Source organism: Eutrigla gurnardus (genome assembly GCF_963514095.1).
Source record: "Eutrigla gurnardus genome assembly, chromosome: 2".
NCBI classification, from domain to species: Eukaryota; Metazoa; Chordata; class Actinopteri; order Perciformes; family Triglidae; genus Eutrigla; species Eutrigla gurnardus.
Window position 1 is genome coordinate 31,171,053 of NC_139916.1, and position 26,442 is coordinate 31,197,494.

The window sequence follows — 26,442 nt, forward strand, 5'->3', positions numbered from 1 at the left end:
TCCGGCCTTTTACTGGACACTTGGAGATGTAATGAGCCGCCAGACCACAGTAGAGACAGAGATTCCCTCAACGCCGACGTTCCCGTTCCTCGGGGGTGAGACTGGTGCGACCCACCTGCATTGGTTCTGGTTGCCTTGACGGCGGTAGACCAGTCTCCGGAGGAAGATAAGCCCGGGTGGATAGCTGGCGGTCCGCCTGTCCCTGTCGCCTCTCCTGACGTCTCGCCTGGATGCGTCTGTCCAGACGGGTTGTTAGCTCAATAAGCTCATCCGGAGAAGATGGAAGGTTGTGGGATATCAACTCATCCTTGATATAGTCACCCAAGCCCAGCAAGAAGGCGTCACACTGGGCCGGGGCGTTACAATCACTCTGACGGGCCCTGGTGCGAAAGTCAATGGCGAAGTCCGCGACGCTCTGGTTCCCCTGGCTCAAGCCCAGCAGACCTCCCGCAGCATCTGGACCCATCGAAACCTCGCCCAACAGCTTGCGAAGCTCAGCGGCGAAGGTTTGGAACGAGGAGCAAGCCGGCGTGCGTCGCTCCCATTCAGCCGTTCCCCACAGCCGAGCTCTGCCAGTCAGGTGATTAATGGTATACGCCACTTTTGCTGCTTCCTGACTGAAGGTGTAGGGCTGTAGGGCAAAGAGAATGGAACAGTTCGTGATGAACGGGTTACAGCCTTCCGGGTCTCCAGCGTAGCGCTCTGGGGTTCCCACCCGGGGCTCAGGTGATGGTCCAGGCGGCCCGGGAGCTGGAATTGTTGGAGCCGGAGGCGAAACATGGGGCGAAGCCTGGGCGAGGGTGGCCGTCAGATGTTGGACCTAGTGCCACCAATGCTTGCTCTTGGTTAGACACAGCCTGTCGAACCTCGGAGTTGGAGGCGGTGAGAATAGCCTCATGCTGCTGGAGCGTGGCCTCAATCCTTTCGAAGCGATTTGACGGAGGCGTTGTGTGCGCTGGGTCCATCTTTGGCCAGATTGTACTGTTACGAGTATAGGTTTGGACCCAATTGCAGCACAGAGTCAGGCAGGTTCAGTTGGTAATGACTTTTATTTGTCAAAGAGGGACAGGCAAAAGGAGAGTCAAAGCCAGGCAGGGAGTCGAGGAGCCGATGCAGGGATTCACCAAGTAGCTCAGGAGTGAGGTAGACGGAAACCAGGAAGGGCAGGACGAAGGCGGTGGTCGGGGACAGAAGGCTGAGGTGATCTCCAGACAGACGACAAGATGGGTTGGTCAGGGGCAGGCAGGGTCGAATCCGTGTAGGCAGTCCGGTAAACGCTGGAGAGTCTGGCATGTGAGCTGAGAACAATCTGGCAGAGAGTGAACAGTTAGCAGAGTTTATATACAGTGTTGATTGGTGATCAGAGGCAGCTGAGTGCAACAGGTGAGGAGAGTTGGACTAATGAGGGGAGAGTGGCAGGCAGTGGAAAAGTACTGGGAGATGAGGTGTGTGAGCAGACTGTGACAGTTTGACTTTGTGCTGTGAGGGACCGGATGAGGGATCTTGTTGCAATGGCCCCTGGACCCCATATTCCTGCAGTACCCCCACAGGAGGTCTCGATGGACACATCAAATGCCTTCTCCAAGTCCACAAAACACATATAGACTGGATTAGCAAATTCCCTTGCCCCCTCCAACAGACCTGCAAGGGTAAAGAGCTGGTCCACTGTGCTGCAGCCAGGACGGAATCTGCAATGTTCCTCCTGTATCGGAGGACAATTGATCAGACCCTCCTTTCCAGCACCCTGGAGTAAACTTTCCCGGGGAGACTGAGCAGTGTGTTAACCCAATAATTGGAGCGCATTCTCCGGTACCCCTTTTAAAAAATAGGAACCACCACCCCGGTCTGGCATTCCACAGGTACTGTATCCGAACTTGACGCGACAATGAAGAGGCGTGTCAACCAAGACATCCAAACAATGCCCAGAGCCCTCAGCATCTCAGGGTTAATCCCATCCACCCTTGCCGTCTTGCCATAGAGGAGCTATTGGGCAAATGTTCTAATGTTATCTGGTAAAAATAACAATTTCTTTATTCTTTATTTCAAGGATAGCCCCTTGAGATGTACCATCTAATTTCTTTAGATTTTAAACCAATCAGAAATGTCTGGACCGACCTTACAAAGTAGATATAGCTAAAGTAGAGGAGAATGGTGTCTCAAACAGGTGGCAGATGGACTTATACCCACAGTCTGCATCTGATGGGTCAGACTAGGTATAAATAAACAAAGAAAAGTAAAACTAAAGAACTCAATTCTATATGTTTTATAATTGATGGAAACAATACCATTATATATGAATTATGCCATGCATTCATATGTATGATATTAGCTTTTAATTGTATACGTGTACTTTGGAGTATAGAGCTATATTTGTGTCCTTTCTTTTGAATTTGTATACATTCTCAAATTATGGTATCCAGTTATGCCACATGTCTCTCCTAGAATCCATCTTTCTGATCACTTTCATCTGATCACTTTCTACTTCCTGCAGAATCTATATTAAGCAGCACACTGTTCTTCTGCTTGCATTGATCTAATGCTCTCTTCTCAGAATAATCTGTGGCAGCAGCTCTCATTAGCCTACTTTGACAGCAAAGTGAGCTTTGTAGATGCACTTTCTAAAGGTGACAAATGCTGCCAATTAATAATAAAATTGTCATCTTCTCTAACATAAACCGACGGCCTGTCTAATTGAGTTACAGAAGTAAACAACACACACGCAGAGTAAGAACATTTCAGTTTAACTTGGGAAGTAGGATATGAGTTTTCATGACTCCCCAAGAATGAGTCTGCCAATAAACAATACATTTGCTTCCTTAAAACAGCAGTTAATTGACGAGTATTGTAAGTAAAGGCTGTTTTGATTTCACATAATTATTGTCAATAGAACTGTTGTTTAAGGAGTAACTAAACCCAGAGTGCCTCTAGCCTGGAAATAAAAATGTGTCTAGAAGGTAAAAAAACAGTTGGAGAGGAACATCCAGTCACATCTATCAGCTTATTTTCATAATCAGTGTATCATTACAATCACAGCACCTGTATTTTCTCTATTTACTGTGGGCTTGAAATGAAAGCATCAATATGAAAAAGTCTGACTAATGATCTGATGATAGGAATGTGCTTTGACTATGACATGTTGATCAAGCATAAAGGTTGTTCACTCGTACTTCTTACTTAGAGCCTGGCTAGTTAGCTAGCTATGTTGTTAATTCCATGCTACAGTTAGAGAATATAAAAATCACCACATGAAATGCTGGCCTACATTACTTTAACATGTAGCTGGACTGTTTTTAACTTACTGTTCATGATGGCCCTTTCAATTAGCTTATGTTAATCACTCATTATCAGGGTGATATAACACCTAGAACAGTCCTATCCCTGACCTGCAGAAACCACGCTTATACAGGGAGAACATGCAAACTCCACACAGAATTAACCTGAAAGGGGAATCGAACCTGGGACCCTCTCGCTGTGAGGCAACAGTGCTTGAACATTTTTATCAAAGATGGATAGAGACAATCTGAGAGGCAGAGTAGGAAGTGTGGGTGTGAGAGGTGGTGGACCACGAGGAGGAGGAATAGGACGAAGACAACACGTCATTGTTTTTTGTTGTTTTTTTTTGGTCATTACAAATGTTCTGTGTCCAGATATTTCCATGACGCTTCCATGATCCATTCAATGATGTTTTTACGGAGGGTATGTTTGTACCTGCATGTTGCCTTTTTACCAGACTCATGAGGGTATATTCTGATGCTTGATCAACATGATGAAGGTCTGACTACAGCAATGTTGTGAAGCAATGCAGTTAATCTTGGAATTGCAAGTGCAAATGAGTATGAGAATTTAAAATGCATTTTTTGTAATTTTATCATTAATTTTAATGTACTCTGATTATTATTTCTTCAAAAATAAAATACTCTTTTCTGGAGTAATCCCTGACCTCTGTTTACTATTTTTTTATGTAGTGTGTAATGCTCATTAGTGTTTTGATTTTGATGGTTGTGTGGATGATGTGAAATGGGGGGGTTTAGCTCAGGAGGTAGGGCGGGTTGGCTTGCAACCGCAAGATTGCCGGTTCGATCCCCGGCTCCTCCTAGCTCCTCCTACCTGCCTGGTGTCCCTGAGCAATACACCTCACCCTAATTGCTCTTGACGAGCTGGCTGTCGCCCTGCGTGGTTGACTCCGCCGTCAGTGTGTGAATGTGTGAATGAATGGTTGAATGTCAGTCATTGTTGTAAAGCGCTTTGGACAAAAGAGCTATATAAATGAGGCCATTTATAAATTAGGCCATTTACAGTGTTTGATTATTGTCAGGTATGCTTCTGTGTCTTAAGTTATGCTTTTATTTGGTGTCCTTGTGTTGTTTCCTGTTTTATTTGATATTCCCTGTTTGACGTCTCCTCCCGTACCAGGTGTCTTTTCTTGTTGGTCTTTTGGCCTTTTATTTTTAAAGGACGACATGCAGAAAGGGCCGCCAGTCGGATTTGAACCCGGGCCTGCTGTAGTGAGGACTGTACCCCCATGGGGCACCAACTCTACTATTGAGCTACCCGGCGCATGTGTGTTCCCTCCTGATTGATTACCTACCTACCCTAATGTGTCTCACCTGTGTCTTGTTATCTCCCTACCTCCTGCTGTGTCCTTCCCTCACTCCCTTGCCAGATTGTCTTTGTTCCCTCATGAGAAAGCTTTCCAGCGTTATTTCAAGCTAATAGTGTTTTTCCATGTTTTTGACCTTGCTTTTGTTTTTACTACACCTCTTACCTTCTCCTTTCCAGACTCTGAAGATAAGTTGTGTATGACCTTTGCCTGTTTTTTGAGTGCCTCTCTGCCTGATCCTGTGGTGTGGAAAAGGGACAATATAAGTAACAATAAGTACCAGGATGAGCGAGAGGAAGATGAGTACCAGGACAAGGGAGAGGAAGACGAGTACCAGGATAAGGGAGAGGAAGACGAGTACCAAGACAAGGGAGAGGAAGACGAGTACCATTACAAGGGAGAGGAAGACTAGTACCAGGACAAGGGAGAGGAAGACGAGTACCAGGATAAGGGAGAGGAAGATGAGAACCAGGACAAGGAAGAGGAATACGAGTACCAGGACAAGGGAGAGGAAGATGAGTACCAGGACAAGGGAGAGGAAGAAAATATCAGGATAAGGGAGAGGAAGATGAGAACCAGGACAAGGAAGAGGAATACGAGTACCAGGACAAGGGAGAGGAAGATGAGTACCAGGACAAGGGAGAGGAAGTCTCTGTACAAATGTGAAGTTCTATCGTAGACCTCTGGGGGACCACAGGCCACTACAATATTTGTTGTTTCCATTCAGTGACGACAGGAGAATCTCAAAACTGACAGACTTGCGTGTCCAAGTGTTATGCAAATCTTCATTAAAAAATGTTTTATCATACACGTCATCATTCACGTTGCAACATTCATGCCTCCCCGATGCCGTCTGGCATCTAATCGCATCTTTGCATTGACTTTATATGCAAGAGAGATAGACTTTATGTTGTCCTTTTTCATGACATTTGTACAACATGCTTTGGCAATACTGCCCTTGATTATTTTCATGGCAATACGTCTAAATAATCAGAGGGAAAGAGAGATAAGGTGTGAAATGGAGTGAAAGAGGGACAACAGACAAGTGGAATGCAGAATAATTAGAGATGCACCGATATGGAATAAAAATAACCAAAAGTTAGCTATTGTGGCTGATAAAATAATATGAATACTACAGTAATATAATAAATGTTTATTTTAAGATTGACAAGTTTATTTTTATTAAAAATGACAGCAGTCAGTTAAATCGCTCCTGCACACAAACTCCCCGTGTTCAGTCCCAGCCGGACTTAAGCAGCACCCAAATGTGTTTTCCTGGCTGAATTCACCCTCAACTCTTTTGCTGAGGAGGCTAAATATGAGGCCACAAAGGGTTATGTTGTTCTGAAATGTATGTTAGCTTATTGCACTTTACATTTGCATAAAAATATCAAATGTTTTAGAGACGGTGCTTATACATACTGAAGCACTACTTAAGGCTGTGTGGGCGTGAAGGTTGCTGCTCTTTCTCTGAGCAGCTCGCCTGTTCCAACCTTTATGAATATAACAGTTTGTGGTTATATAAACTCTGCCTATTGTCTCCACAAGTACACAAGTCATCACAGTGACTTAAAGTATTTACTTTACTCTGTCAACTTAACACACTTTGAATCTTTTAAAGTAAACTTCTTCTGCTCCTATTTTGAACAAGCATGCCTCAAACGACAAAATAAAAATGCCTGTAGATACGGCATTAGTGTCTCAACTCCAAAACCTAAAGAAAACCTTCCAAAGTACCAAAGTTGCTCAATGATTGCAATACCGCACTTTTGATAAATCAACCACAGGGGGGTTGCAACTGTGTTTTTCTTTTTATTAATTCCTTGCAGTGGGAGAGCTGCATGATCACACAATGCCACATGAACACTGTGTCAGACACCACAGCTGGATCAGAGCTCCAAAGCTTCAAACTACGGCGCTCTTTGTGGGCAGGTGCGTCCTCTCTCCTTAGACTTGCCTTCTTTTTTTAATAACTTTTTTATAACTTTTTTATTGTTATACATTTTTGTTCACCTGGACTCTGCATAGCCTTCCTCATTTACCTATAAGGATACCTTTTTACCTTAGAAGTAACTTAGCTTAGCTTAACTTTATCTTATTCTTTCAGTTTACTTTCTTGATACAAGGTAATGCAATGTTGGCATTTATATCAAATGTTGGATTGATTCATGTCGGGTGGACAACATAGTATCTCAACAAAATGATGTTGCTTCTTCTTATTAATTGCACACCTTTTATTGTAATATTTCACCTTTATGAATATAAGTGATATAAAAAGTGATACATTTACAGTCCTTAAGCGAGCAGTTCAGCAGCTCTTTAGCCTTCCACTGCAGCCAATGCGATACTCACAAATACGTGTTTCATCCTTGTATTATTAAGTTGTTCATTCATCTGAAACTAACAACTTCAGCTTTGCTCCGGACATTCACCAATGACAATAACCACATATGGACCTGTAGCAGATCACAAAAGCCCTAGTTTGCCACACATTAAGAGTATCTATTAAGATTGACGCATGAGCTCGTCGTTCATTCCTACAATGACATGCTTGAATAACCGACGTGATGGCAACATGTCATAAACACCAGATGTCTGAACAGATGAGGTGTTTTCCCCCCAGAAAGACAAGTGTGTGTGAAACCGTGGATGCGTTTCAGAGTCAGAGTTGCCATTGCCTGATTGTGTACCTTCGTTATCTCTAATGATCTCCACCAAGAGAGCAACGCCACTTCTAAATGACTGACGTCTGAGCAGGAGGGATTTGATCGGAACGCCAGCAACATCTGATGTGCCAAAAAACACTGCTATCAATAAGCAGCAGAGAGAAAAAAATCCCCCCCCCCCCCCCCCCCCCCCCAGGGGTTGCAAAATATGCAAATGTCTTCTGACAGTGCCTCTGAACAAACTCAGTTGTGTCATGTTTAGCCGTGTTGATGTAAAATAAAGTCACCTCGTATGATCTTGTGCCAATTTGACCTTGCCCTTTCGGATCTGAATATCTCAATGTAAACAAGCACCAGCTGCTGCTGTAGGTCTAAAGTCAATGAGACACGATTATCTTGAGAGACTTTCCAAACTCCACACTTCATATATTTGCTGCTGTTGAGAGAGAGACGAACGCCTTCAAATACAGTATAGTCATAAATCCTCCTGACTACCAGGAAAAAAAATATTGTCCAATCACAATTTTTTTAAATTCCCCAATCTTTGTAAGGTAATTACACTGAAAAAAGTGTTACATGCAGTTGTTCATTCAAACTAATAGCTGCCTTTTAAAACAGGATAAAATTATTGATTTGATTGTGAAAGTCATTCTTTTTGCATTTAGAGACATCAAGTTTGATTTATACTGAACTAAATATACGTCTAAAGGAACCAAAACAAAGTTTTTGATTTCTCTCAAATTTTTTTTTTTTTGGTCATGACCTGCAGGTAATATTTTAAGTTTGAGTCGAATGTGAATCGCACACTTCACAGTCAGAGCACATGTTCAGTCCCGTCCACCATGCTGGCCAGACGCATTTGACTTGGATATCTATTACGTTCTGACCTGGATGGATTTCGCCAAAAGATAAACATAAGTAGCAAAGCAGTTGCGGATGATTAAAGTTTTAGTGTTTTGTGTGTCTGTGCATAGATAGCCCAATTTAAGCTGACCAGCTAGCTAGCTTTGGCGGTAGCTAGCTAGCATTTCCCGCTAACGTTATGACCATAAATAATAATACACAGGGCTCTCAAGTTTTTAACTTAGTTCGACGTGCTTTTATACAGTCCGAGTGAAACGCTGGAGACGTGTGCCTCCAGTGTTCTGGTTTACCGAGCAGGAGAGCCGTTGTGGTGAGCTGGGAAGCGGGTGTTAGCGGCGTATGCTAACCGCTAATATTAGACCCTCACTCATGTATACATTTTAATAGCAGCGAATGGACTACTGTATATTTTTTTTAGCTCTGTTGATTGAGCCAACACTACGGAGCCCCGCTACCCGAAGTTAGCATAGAGCTAGCTCACTACAACGGCTCTCATACTTGTTACCACTCGAGGCTTTAGTTACCGGTAGATACGTGCTAGCACTTGCTAACATCCGGGACAGCTAGTTGGGCCCTCCTACTCTGCGGCTGAGCTCTGTCATTTGCTGGAGAGAAAACACCTGCTCTCTCGATCTCCAACCATTTCCCAAAACACCCTGAATAATAGAGCCTCACTCATCTATACATTTTAATAGCAGCAAATGGACTACTGTATTTGTTTAGTTCTGTTGATTTAGCCAACACAGATCAGTGTATCACCTGTAAGGGAATTCACTATTTCTTCCTTTGTTTTCTCAGTTATCGGATGTGGAGATTCAAGGACTGCAGCCTGTCATTTTCAGAACAATCGGAACTTTTAAAGCATTATCGCATTGATCATCGGTTTCACGGTAGGCGCCGTCCCTATCCATGCATCCACACACAATGTCCCTGTTCATCAAAGACATGGAATGGTCTTCAAAAACATTTGACTAGGAATCACCCTTCACAAGAGTCCACTCGAAAGGCCTTTTCATTCAAGTGTGACATATGTCAAAATCAGCTTTCCACAGAGTATGATTTTTTTCTTCATATCAATCAACATTTGAAAAAAAATGAACAAGTCTCTTGTATGTTTGATGGTTGTTCATACAAAACAAACATCTACAGCAGTTTCAGGACCCATAAATGGAGAAAACATCAGTCATGCACCGTTAATGACTTCAAAAGTGGTATAATTGTGACATCATCACTCAGTTCCAATCCTTCCGACTCATTGAACTCTGACCTGAATGAAGAAGTACAGTTGGATGAGCCAACCACTGAAGAGTCTCGGGATTTTGAAAAGGAATTTGAACTGAAATTAGCTTCACTTTTGCTTAAATTGGAACATACATACTATAGTCTCCAGTACAGCTGTCAACGAATTGCTTGAGGAGCTACAACATCTTATTGGAACTGTCTCTGTGCCACATAGTCTAAAAACAATTAACCAGGTTTTGGGAGATAACGATTGTCATGTCAAAGCATCTGTTGTTGAAGAGCTAGCCACAGTTCTTTGTTCTTCACATCCAATTCAAAAAGCAATAGCGAAACAAGGCCCATTGTCTACTTCTTGGAAGCGCAAGTCATATTATAAAAGAGAATTGGGTGTAGTGTCACCAGTGGAATATATTCTTGATAAAAGGAACAAAAAATCATTACAGTATGTATCCGTGCTGAAAACATTGCAGCAGATTCTAAATTTAGATTCTATCTTGATAAAAACTGCCAATTTGAAAGGGAAATATCAGTCACCTGAGAGTGATAAAGCAGTTTCAGGGCTCCAGAGTGCGACCATTTTGGTCGCATATGCGACCAAATTGTAGGTCGCACTGGTGCACCTAACGCTGCTCGGGTGAAAAAAAAAATCATAAGCGCAGCATCTCTTTGTGTTCTCCTGATGGCATCGTGGTCTAAACCAATAAGAGACAGAGCTCGGGCGGGTCCTTGCCTCTGATTGGCTGTGGTCCTTTTCACTGCTGTAAATTGTGTCAGTTCGAAAAATGCGAGCGAGCTGAGCAGGTACTCTTGCGCGCTTCGATTTTCTTTGAAAATGAAGAGAGGCAGAAAGCCTCGCCCGAGACTAAGGCCCCGTACACACGGGGACGAACTTTTTTTCTAGGTTTACCTTGGCGTCGTTTCAAGAAAATCTGCGTCCACATGAATCCACTGAAAACGACTCAGCGCGCTGTAGTACATATTCCAGGCCCTTATGCGGCGCTGTTTCTGCTACAAAAATGCAGAAGAAGAGACGGAGCGTGACCGGATGTTTGCCGTTGCTATGGCAACACGTGAGAGTTACGGCTAATCTCCGCCCGACCACCCGATCAATAAACACCCATAAGATGACAATTTGGCCCGTATAAATAAAACCAACAATAAGTATCAACAGCCGTCACCCTAAGTACCTTGACGAGGCGTTGTCACACATTGGGATGAATTAATTAGACAAATAAATGCCTACATTCATGGAAAGTTAGCTAGCGGTTGTTTGTTAGCATCATAATAAAGTAGCTTTTTCCCCGGAATATCGCCGCCCTCTCTCGGCTCCGTTTTTTTTTTTTCATACAGCGGCCCTGATACACCGACGTACAGACGAGCAGAATATCTGCTACGAGCACGGAGGCTGCCGTTGTTGTTGTTGTTGTTCGCATCGAGACGTTGAAAAAGCGCAATATGTCCAAAAAGCATACTACATGCCGTGATAAGTGTGTTAATAAAGTGGCCCCTCATCCAGCTGCATTTCAGCGGCAGGCTGTATCAATCACGTCCGCTGAGGAATCTGAAATTATTATAAAATTCAACGTCGCATACAATATTGCAAAGGAGGAGTTGCCGTTCACCAAATTTAAGTTAAAATGCCGACACTAAAGAACAAGACAGCTGAGGTTGGAAACGCCACGTACACGTCATTCATGACTGACGGCGACACAGACGTCTCTACAAAGGAGTGCGTTATTGTCTACTGTCGCGTTTTGCATAAAGGGAGGCCAGTCAACATGTTAATTGGACATGTCCGGTGGAGCATGGACACGTACAGTGTTTGAAGGCCCACATTACAGCATGAGAGATCATGAATAGGAAATTGTATAGTAGCCTATTCCTAATATTATTATTAAAAATTAATAGCCTAAGTAAAAATATAAGTAGGCTAGGCTAAGATCACATAAACAGTTTTCCATTTGCAATCTATAGACTAGCGACCTGTATGATCTTTTTATTGTGCCACAAAGCAAGCATTTGCTGCGTTTGGGCATCAGTGTGCAGATTGGCTGGAGAAAACGGTTCCTCTGGGTGCTGATGGTGCTGCAGTTAACCTAGGCCATAAGGGGGTGTCATTATGTAAAAGGAGAGCGATAAAAAGGTGACTTTTTGGCGTTAAAGGCGACGCGATGAAAAATGTGGGTGCACCTAAATTTTGTGCTGGTGCACCTAAAAAAAAAAGTTAGGCGCACTAGTGCAACCAATGCAAAAAGTTAGTCTGGAGCCCTGAGTTTACAGTTGTCCCTTTGATGGTGAATTTTTCAGAAACAACACACTTTTGTCTAAAGACTGTGCAATTTCACTTAACCTGTTTATTGATGATTTTGAAATATGTAACCCCATTGGGACATCACGAAGAAAACATAAGATCTGTGCCCTCTATTGGACTTTATGTAATCTGTCCCCTGGTTGCCAATCTTCACTGTCATCGATACACTTGGCTCTTCTAGTCAGAAGTGATGATTTGAAGGTGTATGGCTATGAAGCAGTACTCGAGCCTCTCATTTGTGATTTAATTTCCTTGGAACAACACGGTGTGTTTTTGCCAAAGTTAGGGAAATGTGTTAAGGGAACAGTACAGTTTGTCACAGCAGACAATCTTGGAGCTCACAGCATTGCTGGATTTATTGAGAGTTTTTCAAGTGGTCACGTATGCCGATTTTGTACAGCTTCCAAATCAGAAATTCAAACTAAGCAAGTAGACAGTGGATCTTTTACATCAAGAACAGAAGACCTTCACTCAGACCATCTCAAAACCATCGAAGAACAATCTCTGGAAAATTTCTGTGGTGTTAAGAGGAGATGTGTTCTCTCTGAGAAACTCACTCATTTCAAGGTCACTACAGGTTTCCCCCCGGATCTGGTCCATGATTTATTCGAAGGGATTGTTCCTGCAGAGATAGCTTTATGTCTGTCCATCTTCACATATAAGAAATACTTTACACTTGCATATTTAAACGAGTCTATACTACATTTCCCCTTTAAGTGGACTGACAAAGTTAATTGTCCCCATCCAGTGCCATTGAACTTTGCATCTCGAAAGACGATAGGGGGGAATTCCCACGAAAACTGGAGTTTGTTAAGGTTTTTCCCCTTCCTTGTTGGCCAGAAGGTGCCTGTTGAAGAACCTGCATGGAAAATACTGACTGATCTAAAGGATATTGTGGACCTTATTGTCTCACCTGTTCATACAGACGATCCATTGCATATTTGAATTTCAAGATCTCAGAGCACAGAGTACAACTTCAAGAGGTTTTCCCAGACTACAACCTGCTGCCTAAGCATCATTATTTAGAACATTATCCCCAACTAATTCATCAATTTGGACCATTAGTCTGTTTTTGGACTTTGAGATTTGAAGCAAAACACAGTTTTTTCTAAAAGAGTTGTTCGACATATAAGATCTTTCAAGAATGTGTTGTTGTCTTTGGCAGAGCGACACCAATTTTACATGGCGCAGCAGGTATTTATGTACCCTCAAAAACCTCTTCTGGAAGTGTCAAATGTTTCAACTCTTTCTCTTGATGTGTTGAAAGAGGAGATCGCACAAGCTATACGGCTGAAACACCCAACTGTGGACAATGTGTGTCTGGCAAAGAATGTCAATTACGATGGATTCAATTACAGAACTGGAATGATCCTTGCACATGGATCTTTTGTAGGGATCCCTGAATTCACTGAAATTATCCACATGTTGGTTCTGAAGGACAATCTTTTTTTCATTGTTCGGAAGCTGAGTGCATGTCACTGGGAACACTTCAGGGCCTTTGAACTTAAAGTGAACTCCCCCAAAGACATAATACTCGTGGCGCCAGATAAACTGACGGATCCATATCCGCTGGTGGATTACACTGTGGGAGGAGTGCGTTTGATTACCCTGAAGAGATATATTCAAGTTTAAGGTCTGCATCAAAACATCACATCATCAACATCATATTTGCATTTAATTAATTCTACTAGAAATGTTAAATGGGCACTTCATTGACACTGGGGCAATTTGACACACTGCACTTATTACAATTCTAACCTGTCATCTTTATGTGGTTGTGAATGTGAAATAATGCTTTCCTTCCCACTCTCCTGTTCTCCAGACACATCCAGGACGTGTTTTGACACAAGCTTACTGCACTACATCTGTGGTTTGCACACAATCTGTCAACCCGTCCCAACACACCCAGATAATAATGACAGTCCTGACATTGACCCCAACCTGGTTCTCCCTCTTTCTCGCTCTCTACGAATCGTCATTTCTCTGCTGCTGAGGTTCAGTATATCACATGTCTGTCTCCGAGTCCTGATAGTGACTCCTGGGTCCTGCTGTGTCATGTCTCTTCCCCAGTGTAACGACAACCAGGACGTTTTTTGACGCCAGCCTGCACTTTATCGGTTGCCTGATCACCATCTACATTCACCTTCCTTCAACACATCCTGGTAATAACAGTCCTTAACCTGACCCCTCACCTTGTGAAGCCTACTCAAACTCCAACCATGATTGTTGTGTGGACAATGGACAATTTTGGGGTAAAATCAACTTATGTTGTATTGTGGTATTGAGTTGAAGCATTACCCGAGAGCAAAAGCATTTTTGCCGAACGATAGCTGATCTGAGCATGGCTAACGACTAGCTAGTCTATGGGGCATATCTTTACTTGTTGCTAAGATAGGCTACCGCTAAGAACAAATGCTTTTATTCATCTGTAGAAACCTGCAGTGGGAGCTGATGCCATGTCTTTTGTGTGTCCGTGTCCTTTGTTATTTTAGTTGGTATTGAAGCAGCTTCCTGGACCCTCACGCTGAGACGCAACTTGATCCGTCATAATGGCAAATCCCATACGACTCCTCATCTTGTTGAGTGACGACAACTCAGAGAGGATGGATCTACCACTGGTGCCAGACACTGTTGAAGAGCTCATTGAACAGGTCAAAGAAGCATGCCAACTTACTGGAGGCATCAGGCTGCAATATAAGGATATTGACTTTGGTGGAACATTTGTTAACTTGAGCTCAACCTCCTCTATCAAGGATCTTACCACCATCAAGGTGGTCATACCGTCTGTTCCTGATACTGATATTGTTTCGGAATTCATAGAAAGTGTCCCAACTGATTTTAGTGACCTAGATTCAAGCTCCTTATCAACACACAATGATTCAGATGACACAATCATACTCAGCAGCAGCTCCTCTGAGAGACTCCGAACAGAGCCCTGGCCAAAGGAGTTCAACATCCCAACCTTCTCCTTTGAAACAGAAGGTCAACTCGAGAAAGGGAATGCTGAATACACAAATAACCAAACTAGACTGACAACTACGTCCAAAATGCTGTCAGACATTCTGGAACGATTGGCAGAGAAGATTTTCTCCTACAAGGCGTACCCCACTGATGCAGACCTGGGTGTTGTTGCGGATGCTCTGATAAGGAAGCATCCCTGCCTGAGGCAATCAGACTCTTTCAATGAGAGCTATGGATGGAAACTGAGACTCAAGAGTAAGATGTGCAATTATCGCACTCAGCTGAAGTCGCATGGACTTGCATCTGAGCTCATGGTGAACACTCTCAAATCCAAGTCACGAGAAGATCCCCTTCCCCATCCAGCAAAGAACAACAAAAAGGCAAGAAGAGGTGAGGCCAATTATTATCCTCAGCCCAGCATTGAGACTCCAGAAAGCCTGGAACAAGAAAGAATACTGCTTCTGACTGAAGTAAAGAAGAGAAACAATGAGAAAACCGTACGGGAGAAGATGGCCAGGACCTTCGAGTTTAGGAGGCAAGAGGTTGTGGATCAGAAGCCTTCCATCGAGAACCTCATGGAAAGATGGCCAGCTCTATTTCAGATGGAAGAGGTATAAGAGGCTAGACTAGTAGACTAGTAAAAGTATTACTTTTTCATCAAAAATTATATTTTGTTTGTAATTACTACTCAATTAAATTTTGACTAAGTAACAATAAACAACAACAAATCATAACCAAAACACAGCCAAATGGGGAACGATTGTTATAGACCATACATTCTAGTGGGACCTAAATGATCATTGAGGGGTATTTATTGTTTATGAAGAATTATAACTTTTGATAATTGACAATTTAATAAAGGAGAGACTACATATTCTACCTTTTTAAGTCATAGTTTGGAGATGGGGAATGAATGCCTGTGCCAAGTCCGTCTTCAGTAATACAAAAATATTGTGCACTGCTTCCTCATGTACAGATTAATGCAGAGTTTCTGCGGGTTGCTGCAGTTCCCCTGCTGACGAGATTTATGGCCCAGCTGGACAAGTACTCCCCGCAGCTACTGAAGATCATCAGAAAGAAGGGAGGGGCAACCAAAGCAAAAACTGCGAGGATCCTGGAGTTTCTTGATCAGGTATGATGTATATAATTAACCACTAACAGTTAGCATTTTAACCCTTGTCTGATGGGGATAGGTACCCTTTTACATTTTTATTTCAGTGATTATGGTTATAGTCATTTTGCAAATGCTGTGTCTTTTTAAACTTTTGGTAGGAAGTGTGTGTGTGTGTGTGTGTCGAGCAGAAGGATGTGTGAGCTTTGCAAATGTTCTTTACACACTAGCAGCAGGTGCCCTTCATCTGATGCACACTGAGTTGCATTTTGGTGGATTTGGAGGAACTGTTGTCCTCACCTTGCTGTGGCCTTCTCCTTTGGTGGGGAGCTACTGTCATTGTTGTGAAGTGACCAGTGCTGATGCCAGCGCTTCCACAAACCGGCGAGATGCTTGTACAATACCTTGATTCCAGCTCAAATCCACATTCATCCACAGCACAAATTAGCGAAAGCAGAGACATCCAGGATGTGAACACGTCAATGACCACTGGCAGGTCTTGAGAGAGGGCTGTAAAAGGCACGATTGGCCTGATCTGGCAAAGAGACATCCAGTCTTCCCTCTTCTAAGAGAGACTGCCAGTGGCCTCTGACATGTAATGCTCTGATTTAAATTAATTGTGCTATGGATCCAATCGTACAAGCACTGACTGTTTGTGGTAGAGCTGGGAATTCAAAAGCTTCTCTATCCTCCACATTGCATAGTAACCTTTTTTCACTGTCCCTGCAGGATGCTGATGCTGATCTCAGAAGGGAGTGTGTCCTTAAATCTCTCATCATATACCTGGGAGAATGTGTTGAGGACCTGATAAAAGAATACATGGTATGTTCCTTAATACCTTAATAATCCTGGGGCAAGCTTGACAGCTCTGCCATTGGATGTGGTGATTAATCATCAGTTGTTCACTTATACGTTTTGTCCTAAATTTTACCTCAGATGTCTGAGAAAGATCAAGCCAAGCAAGAGCTGGAGAGTGCCACCAGGGCGGTCTTCATCTTTAGAGAGAACTTGAAACTTCAACAACAGCCCAAAGAGATCGGGATCATCATTGATGGTGTGGAAGTCCTCAATGAGTTGGCTTCTGTGGCAGCTGGTGTGGTAATGCTCTTTGGACTCTGTTATGCTCTGAACATGGAATATCCGCCGGGGTTCAGGTTCACGTTTGAAGCTCTTCAGAAGATCCTGATGGAGCTTGGTTCCAACAAGATGAGCTCGAAGATTCGCAAACTGAATGGTGAACTCCACACTGCACAGTAGTATGTGTGGCAAGCCTACACATGCTTGTGTGTGCACCTGTGCTTGTGTGTATTTATATTGAGCCTGTAGTAACCACAAGCTGCAAGCACGTTATGAGGGGGAGAACCTCAGCTGCACTTAGTTGCACCTAGCCAAGGGTGCTGTAGCCATTTCATGTTATATTGTTGGGCTTTGAGTGAGTGTTCTGAATTTGGTCATTTGAGGGTCAACACTGCTTCCAGAAAGCAATACTTAATTTAATTTAATTCAATTTAATTACAGTTCAGATTGGATAGAGCCTATGTATAGGCCTATTACCATGTGTGTGTTTGTCCTGGTTAATTTGCTTGGTAGGCAATCTGTTTTTATCCGACTTGCATTTCTTAAAGATAATTACTGTTTATATCTGTGCTGAAAACATTGCAGCCGATTCTAAGTTCAGATATCATCTTGATAAAGACTGCCCATTTAAAATGTTAAATTCCAGTTACACGAGGGTGATAAAGCAGTATGTTTTCTAAAAAAAAATTCACTATTATCCCAGTGTGTGTCTAATGGTAATATGTTGCTGATGTTTAACATATTGTGTTAAAGATTAATAAATATGTTTAACATAATCTGTTGGCAAAGTGTCTTTTTTTATTAGGTGGTTAACCTAATAAAAAGTTAGGTGGGAAACATTATTTTTGAAGTCAAATAAAATGTGAAAAATATAGTTTGGATGTATGTAAATTAGTTAATTCAGTTAAAAGTGAATACAATAGTTTGGTTCCATTTCAATTTATTAGTTTGGTTCAATTACTAAAATGTTAAGAAAATAATTTGGATCAAGGCAAAGAATTAAGGTTGAGTCAAGTGCAGTATTATTGTTTACATCAAACTAAAATAATCAGTTCATAAGAAGTTACTCAATTTAGTTTCTGTGAAGTCAAATATATTAGATGTGATATCTGGACATCATTTTTTTTTAGTTTGAGCAGGGTTATAATTTTTTCAGTGTAGAATACTGCAAACATTTTTTTTGAAAAAAAAAGTTTTTATTTTCAAGATATCACGTGTCCACTACAGTGGACATCGGAACGCCATACATGTGAAACTGAACCTTGATGGCAACCAGTTAGTCCCAAAGAAAATACCAAAAACTCAACTTAACAATGAGTTTAACATCCACATAACTGTTCATCATCACTTTTGTTTTGCTTTGCTTTGTTGTGCTTATTTGGCATGATACTTCAAAAAGCAATTCTCCTTCTTGGAAACACAAAGGAATACCTTGCATTTCGTGCACATCACATATGTCTTGTTTTTGCAGCCGGATCTGCGACACCTTGATGCATGTGTTTCGTCCACCATCTCTGGATGCATTTAGCTGCGGTTTCCACTTTTGACGTGGTGGAGTGTAGTCATCTTCGCTGTCACTTGCGATTCCTGCTTGGGCCCGAGTAATCAGCTCTTCACCAAGGAGCAGTTTGAAGTCAAGGAGCTTCAGTTGTTTCTTCCCCAGAAACTGACAGTCACTCTTATACTGAAGCCATGAGTTGTTGATTGCCAGGTCAAAAAAGTGGAAAACTGCACGCACTGTCCATTTCCGAGTGCGAGAGGCCATCCTGTAGAAACTCAACATTCGGTCAACCAAGTCCACGCCACCCATGTTGGTGTTGTACTCAGCAATTGCCAGTGGCCTTGACACCTGGACAAACCTTTTGTCTTTCTTTGACCATCTTCTGCGTGTGTCCTGGGGTTCAATGCCATAGGCAGAGGATGCCATGACAACTGGCTTGTTGTCCAACCACTTTATGACAGCAAGTTCAGGAGGGCTTCGTCTGACTACCATCTCCGATGCCCCTATTCCTTTCTTCTTGAAGGGCTTATCCCCTATGATCTTGCACTCCTTTGGAACCCTGTTGCTCATTAGGGTTCCAGTCCCTGTCAGCCCTTTTGTCATCAGGGTGTCGAGGAGGTTGATCGTTGTCAAAGAACCTGTCAAAGAACAGGTGGGTTCCTTCGGGAACAGACTCTGCCAAATGAAGAACAGCTTGTTCTCCAATGTAAATGTAAATGTAAATAGAATTCCCAAAGAATGTCTTCAGTTCTTCAGGAGTGGTATTTAGTGTTGCTCCAGACACAAGGACTTCACGCTGATTTGTGCACTGGGCCATTCCTTCAAATATGGAGTCATCAATGTACTGCTTGAAGTAATCCATTTACAGTCAAAAAATAACTGTACGCAAGAAAATATTGTATATGAATGTTACCAGGGTAACTTTGAATTTAATTCATTTAAATAAATCAATAAACATGGACTGATGGGAGAATCTTAACAGTAATTCATTACATGTGGTTAGATATTGTGCATTTTTACATTAACACAGCAAGTCAAGAATTATATATATAAGCTTTAAATGGGAGTCACGTTGCGCTTCCCCTACTTTCCCTGTTTTTAACTAGTTTATTCCTTCAGGGCTATTTTTATGCTTTGTAGCTCCTTTAATTACCTGGGACAAAAATGACTGATCCTGGGAAAAAGAACAGTGCAGGTAGAGCCTCCGCAAAGTTGAATAAAGGGACTTGTGCTACTGAACTGGATGCTATTGCAGACACGCTAATGGAAAGGCAACGGGAATATCTAGAGCCTCGTTTCACTCAACTTCACAAAATGGGTAAAGACACAGAGGACAAATTGAACGTGATTCAGTCTGATCTGGCCTTGCTCTCAGCAAGTATTGGTGTGGTGAGTCTTAATTGTTAGAGAAAATAAGTAATTTTTTTTTTAGAATACAAACTCAAGGTGTACTTTGTATTCTTGCTCCACAGTGGACGCCGACTGGACTTAGATGTGGCCTGTTCTGCTTGATCTGACTCCTCTGCATCTGCTTGCCCTGCCTGAATTTCATCCTCAGAGCTCTCTGAATCATCTTCCTCTGCTTCTGCCTCAAACACTGCATCTTGATCTTCTTCATCAGACAACTCAATATCCGAGTTTCCATCAACAATTCGCAGTAAAATCCTCTCTGCCTCTGAGAAATACTCCCTTTCTTGTCATTTGAAAAAACAGAACAAAATGGAGGAAATAACTACAAATGTCCACTACGGAGGACATTTTTTAAACATTTAAATACTATGCTAAAATACAGTTAAAATAATTCAAACAATGTTTTAATGTGTTGTTAAGAGACTTATATAAAACATGCCAACAACATGTCAAGCCAAAATTTGCTCAATAAAAAGTATTTTGCACTTACTTTTCCTCTTCCCATAAAATGCGCTTGTTCTGACGGACGCCAAATTTCCTGAATGAGGAAGAGAAAGGTACCAAAGCCCCACCCCTTCACATTTGGGTTTCATTGAAAAGCCCTAAATGTCCTCTGTAGATAGAAAAAGGAGTTCATTCAGTAGTATGTAGTTGTGGGAGATATTCAGGTTTACAAATGTCCTCCACAGAGGACAAATTTGAACTACTGGAAGTCAGGAGGATAACTCATTTAGAACATTATTGTTTCATTTATTATTCAAATCACGTTATTAATCGTATACAGGCTTCGTATGGTCAGAAAAGGCCATGCTGATTAACATAAATGTCCCTGTCTCGCTCCCATACAACCTAACTGCTCTCTGAGACCGTTCTCAGGGAAACGTGTTTTGTTCCGAACCAAACCATGTGTTTGGACCCTCCACCCAGACCTCCTCCTTACACAAACCTGTTTCAAATTCAGTTGTGATACTTCAAGAGCAAACGGTTGAACTGTGTGTGGACGTGATCTTACAGGGGAATGTGTTTTCTACAGCATCACAATGCAACAAGCGCATTCATTTCAGTGATCGTTTTTTAGTACATTATGAAGTAATTAAATATGGAATAAACCAGCCATTGCCAGACTGGGTCTTTTATATAAATGGTAAATGGCGTCATTTATATAGCGCTTTTGTCCAAAGCGCTTTACAGTAATGACTGACATTCACCCATTCATACACACTTTTACACACCGACGGCAGACAGCTCCTGACAGCCAGCTCGGAGCAATTAGGGTGAGGTGTCTTGCTCAGGGACACCAGGCACTCAGCTTGGAGGAGCCGGGGATCAAACCTACAATCTTGCAGTTTGATAGCCAACCCGCTCTACCTCCCACTCTACCTCCTGAGCTAAACCCCTCTCTTATATGACACGTATGTCTTTTGAGCATAGGCTACTTGCGCACATTCTGGTTTTTTTTGGATGAGAGGATTTTTTTTTAGGTTTAATGTATTTCATACAACAATGAAATAACCTTTTTTCAAGATTATATAAGTTGATGTGGAAATGGCAGAAAGACAGGAATGTTAATTTATGCACAAATTAGCTCTTTTCACAATTCATAGATGAGGCCTGTTTTCAATTGGGTCGCAATGGTTTGTTCTTTTTAAAAAGTCAAAATCAAATCATTGCCTCATTCGTTGTTTTCGTATTTGAAAACAAATATTGTTTTTAATAACAGTTTCTGACAGGAAAACCAAATGGCTAAAAGATACGTTCATCAATTGTGTTTTATAAAAAATAAATCCCTCTATGCAACATATTGTGCAGTCTTCCTGACCATTACTTCAGTAATATCAACCATGACACATTTTACAATTACTGTAAAGACTTTATTGTCAAATTAATCCGCAGTTGAAGTTCCCAGTTATATCAGAACACAAACGCAAACTGTTTGTGGCCGACTCTGCAGGGTCATATCAAGCTCTTCTGAAGTCAAGGAAGAGCTGCCCTCCAAAGTATCCTCCTCCTCTACCCGGTCCATGTAAAGACAGGTGACACGGAAGTAAAAGTATTGTATATGAATGTTACCAGGGTAACTTTGAATTTAATTCATTTAAATAAATCAATAAACATGGACTGATGGGAGAATCTTAACAGTAATTGATTACATGTGGTTAGATATTGTGCATTTTTACATTAACACAGCAAGTCAAGAATTATATACATAAGCTTTAAATGGGAGTCACGTTGCGCTTCCCCTACTTTCCCTGTTTTTAACTAGTTTATCCCTTCAGGGCTATTTTTATGCTTTGTAGCTCCTTTAATTACCTGGGACAAAAATGACTGATCCTGGGAAAAAGAACAGTGCACGTGGAGCCTCCGCAAAGTTGAATAAAGGAACTTGTGCTACTGAACTGGATGCTATTACAGACACGCTAATGGAAAAGCAACGGGAATATCTAGAGCCTCGTTTCACTCAACTTCACAAAATGGGTAAAGGCACAGAGGACAAATTGAACGTGATTCAGTCTGATCTGGCCTTGCTCTCAGCAAGTATTGGTGTGGTGAAAGCAGATATTTCGGCTCTGAAGAGCACTGTCAAAGAAAACTCGATAGCAGTTGGTAACCATGAGACGGTTGTGCACACACTTGAACTCAAAATCGCGAACATGGAGGACAGGAATAGATGGGCAACGTTTGTATCATTAGCTTGAAAGAGGGAGTCGAGGGGTCAAACAGCAATATCTGAACCAGCACTGCCAGAATGGTTTCTGTCTCTCCATACTGGGCAGCCAGAGTTAATGCGGGCCCACCGTATCTACAATGGACGCCCTGCTCGAGACAGGCCCTGCACTCTTAACTTTAACGTCCTCCACTACACAATGCGGCAGGCTGTTCTTCGAGCTGCGATTTTTCCAGACTGTAAATCATGCAAAGGTCATATGGCACTCAAAGACCAAACCAAAGGGTATTGTGGGAGGACATTTGAACATTCAAAGTATTATTTCAAAACGAGATCAGGTTAACACCTATTGACAGACTCCAATCTAGATTATTTATGTTTGACTAAATCGTGGCTTAATTGTAATATCCAAACATATATGATTAATGTACCTGGCTATGTATGCTTTGAGTTTTAAATGTGTTGAAATTAATTTGGACACACTTTTAGAGTGTATTGCCATGAATGTGGTGCCATCAACAAAAATGAAATTCAATATTGTAACCCTATATAATCCTCCCTCACATGGTGCCTCATTTTACCAGGATCTAGACGAACTACTTAAACAACTAAATTGTAGCTGTGAAACTATATTCGTGGGAGACCATAATATAAATTGGTTGGACAAAAGGCAGCAAGCAAAAACTAAAACTAATCTATTCAAAGCATAATTTTCAAATCATCAAAGGACCGACGAGACTTACTAAAATCAGTCAAACCCTTATTGATACAATTTAATCACAGGCCTCTCTGACCACAATATGCTTTTCCATCCATCCATCCATTGTCTACCGCTTATCCTGTATATTAAAGGGGCCCTATTATGCTATTTTTCCACAAGTTAATATAAGTTATTGATGTCTCCAAACCTGGTCTTTGAATTCCTCAACTGGAAAAAACAATCGGAACATGTATTTCGGAGTGGATCACACTCCTCATTTTCAGCTTTTTTACCCCACTTTTTCAAACGGGTGATTCTGTCGGGGTGTAGCCTTATGCTAATGAGATGACCCCTGACCCCGCTCCTACTGAGGAAGTGGTTGTGTCTCTCCGCCCCTTGCTTTCCGCGTCCAGCTTGTTGCCATGGTTATGGTTCTACGCTACAAACTAACAGCGGTCCAGCCGAACTCCGACCGGACTCCGACCCAGAACCAGGACCAGCTCCTGTAGAAGTTCTACGCCGCGGACGCAGCAGGACGTTTCTGAATGGTTAGTTAACATGTCTGTGTAACGTTTTAGACGGTAACTCGATGTGTGTTAGCGTAGCTAGCGCTAAGCACAATGACGCTAATGTTGCGTTCTTCGCTCTATAAGTAACGTATCTGTGAGCTATTTCGGCAACAATTCATATCGTTAGTAGTGCTTTGTTGTTGACAGTTCACAGTTGCATGTTTTCCAAATGGGGACGTAACATTATATTTAAACGGATGAAAACCCGATGAAAACAGCGTCCTGTATGCGGGCAGTTTGTTTACATCACATTAACGGGATTAAAAACTTGATCCTCTACATATAAAGATATACAAGCAACAGGATTTGGTCAGTATCATGTCGTCCTCCAGAATTATGTGCTGAATTGTGAATTATAGGCCGTGTGCTGTGTTTTATAACGTGATTGTGCTCCATCTCAACATTACATGCTAAACTTACTGTTACAAAATTCAAACATGAAGTTTACACCTCAGCTTGTCAGCAAAGTCCGTCAGGTTACCATATTAACAAGATGTGTTGTTGAAATGCTCAAATTCTGTACTATATTCATCTAGGTGACTAAGTGGGCCTTCAGACACCGAACATGTCTGCTGCATGGAGACACCACAGGTAATGTTACTGTCTGTTACACCAAGTTGTCTGTTGAGATTATTATTCCTATAACATGACGATGATCATGAGTCACACTAGGTAAGAAGACGGATGCAGCAGCTGGAGGAGGAAGAGGCTTGCATGGTGGGACATCCTGGTTGGAACCATCTGCCTGAATGTTCTCTCTCCAAAACGCATGAAATATACAGCTGGTTATGGTGCTTTACATGTAAGAGGAATACAGCAGTCTGTTATTTGTTCATCAATTGTGTTTTATAAAAAATAAATCCCTCTATGCAACATATTGTGCAGTCTTCCTGACCATTACTTCAGTAATATCAACCATGACACATTTTACAATTACTGTAAAGACTTTATTGTCAAATTAATCCGCAGTTGAAGTTCCCAGTTATATCAGAACACAAACGCAAACTGTTTGTGGCCGACTCTGCAGGGTCATATCAAGCTCTTCTGAAGTCAAGGAAGAGCTGCCCTCCAAAGTATCCTCCTCCTCTACCGGGTCCAGGCGAGCTCTCTGTGATGGTCTCCTTATTGGAGTGGTTGTGAAACGGGTCTGGAACCATGGCTGTGCCAACACCAAAGTCCTTGCAGGACACAGTAGCTGTAACAGAGTTGTATGGAGGAATGAAACCCATGATATCACATAATAGAAACACACATCTGCACAACTACTAGTAGTTGCTGTTAAACCTGATCTCAAGTAGGCTATATGTCAGGCTACACACCTTTACCTGGGTAAGGAGCCTGTAGTCCTCCTAGACAGGTGAGTGCCAACAGTAGCTGCTGTGGTGGGTCGCTGTGGGACGCTGATGTGAGCTGCTGCTCTGTAAGCAGACAGACAGTCAGACAGACAGTTAGAGTTTACAACTACATCTGAAATGTGGAACACGTTACTATTTCACTATAACTGATGTTGTGACGTGCCAATAGCTCGTAAAATCCTTCGTTAGCGGTGCAAAAACAAACGTTTGGTGACGTCGTCTTTGCATCGGCGTGTATAAACAAACAGATCAGCTGCTCTTGCTGCCGCATTCAAGCTACAAAACGTTCCCAAGCAAACTGATGTCTAGCGTTATTTTACAGGTTTGGGCCCCCGCAGTACTACGTATCGTTAACGGTCCTCAATATCAATACAATGGAAGCTTTTAACGCAACACGCCAATGCTAACTTTAGCGCAACACGCCAATGCTAACACACCAATGCTAAGAAAGAAACGGTAAACGGTAACACGGCATATTACATAATATTTAGTAACTTACCGCTTCGGTGTCTGTGGTTGGCTCTCGGACTGTCGGTACTGATCCAAACTTTAGCCCCAGGTTAGAGGCATATCCTGAGCTGTAGCGACCCATGTTGTCAAAGCTCCTGTCGGTGAAGTGCGTCTCACACACAAACACACATTTACGGACGCGTGTGCGCACATTTCCATCGTAGATGCTCCGACGATGCCAGTAAATATCAGCAATTGGACTGTCAACTCGCTTTCCGTTTATTTTGGCATTTTGGTCCACTGGTTTGTATGTACATCACACTGACAGCAACAGGTTTGGGGATTATGTGGGCGGGACCACACAGGTGGAGCGATTCTAATGAGCCGAGATGACCCATATAAGGCACAGGAAAATTCGGTACTGACGTCATTTAGTGGACATTCTGCAAACCGTTAGTTTATCGGGAGGATTCCTTTCAAACTGAGGAAGTGAAACAGGGAGATGGTGGTCTTTTCTGATACTGTGGGGACTTATTGACACCCCAGGGACCCATTTAAGGGTTGAAAAACATGGAAAAGTCGATTTTTCATAATAGGGCCCCTTTAAGGGTCGCGGGGGGGCTGGAGCCGATCCCAGCTGTCATTGGGCAAAGGCAGGGACAATAAGGTTTAGATTGTTAGAAAATTAACCAAAAAAAGTCTAAAATCCTAGTGCAATGGTAAACCAGAGTTTGTAGGTATTCCCAAGAACAAAACAACACAATTTGAAAATGAATTGCGGGATACTACTTGGGATGATGATATGCAATATCACAATGTCAACACCTGTTGTGATGAAAACTAATCTGATGCAGAAATCACTCAGAAACTGAAACAGCCACGACGTTGCAGAACTTTACTGTGGCTGAATAACGATATTCACAAACTAATGAAGAAAAGAGATCTTGCACTTAAACAGTC

The 26,442-nt window shown here is 42.2% G+C and overlaps 1 protein-coding gene and 2 long non-coding RNA genes across 6 annotated transcripts in view; 1 reads left to right on the forward strand and 2 right to left on the reverse strand.

Moving 5' to 3' along the window:
• The window catches only part of fhit (fragile histidine triad diadenosine triphosphatase), a 533,523-nt gene that overhangs the window by 14,478 nt on the left and 492,603 nt on the right, over positions 1-26,442 (reverse strand). The window lies entirely within an intron of this gene.
• Positions 23,266-24,808, forward strand: LOC311023945. 2 transcript variants are annotated; one of them, XR_014598261.1, is made up of 4 exons: positions 23,283-23,656; positions 24,214-24,268; positions 24,350-24,479; positions 24,705-24,808. It is a non-coding gene; the product is annotated as an uncharacterized lncRNA (long non-coding RNA). The 2 variants fall into 2 exon arrangements; XR_014598260.1 differs by lacking the exon at positions 24,705-24,808 and having other exon boundaries at positions 23,266-23,656; positions 24,350-24,540.
• LOC311023937 lies at positions 24,690-25,756 on the reverse strand. The gene is made up of 3 exons (XR_014598258.1): positions 25,532-25,756; positions 24,997-25,095; positions 24,690-24,872 (listed from the first exon to the last, which is right to left on the reverse strand). It is a non-coding gene; the product is annotated as an uncharacterized lncRNA (long non-coding RNA).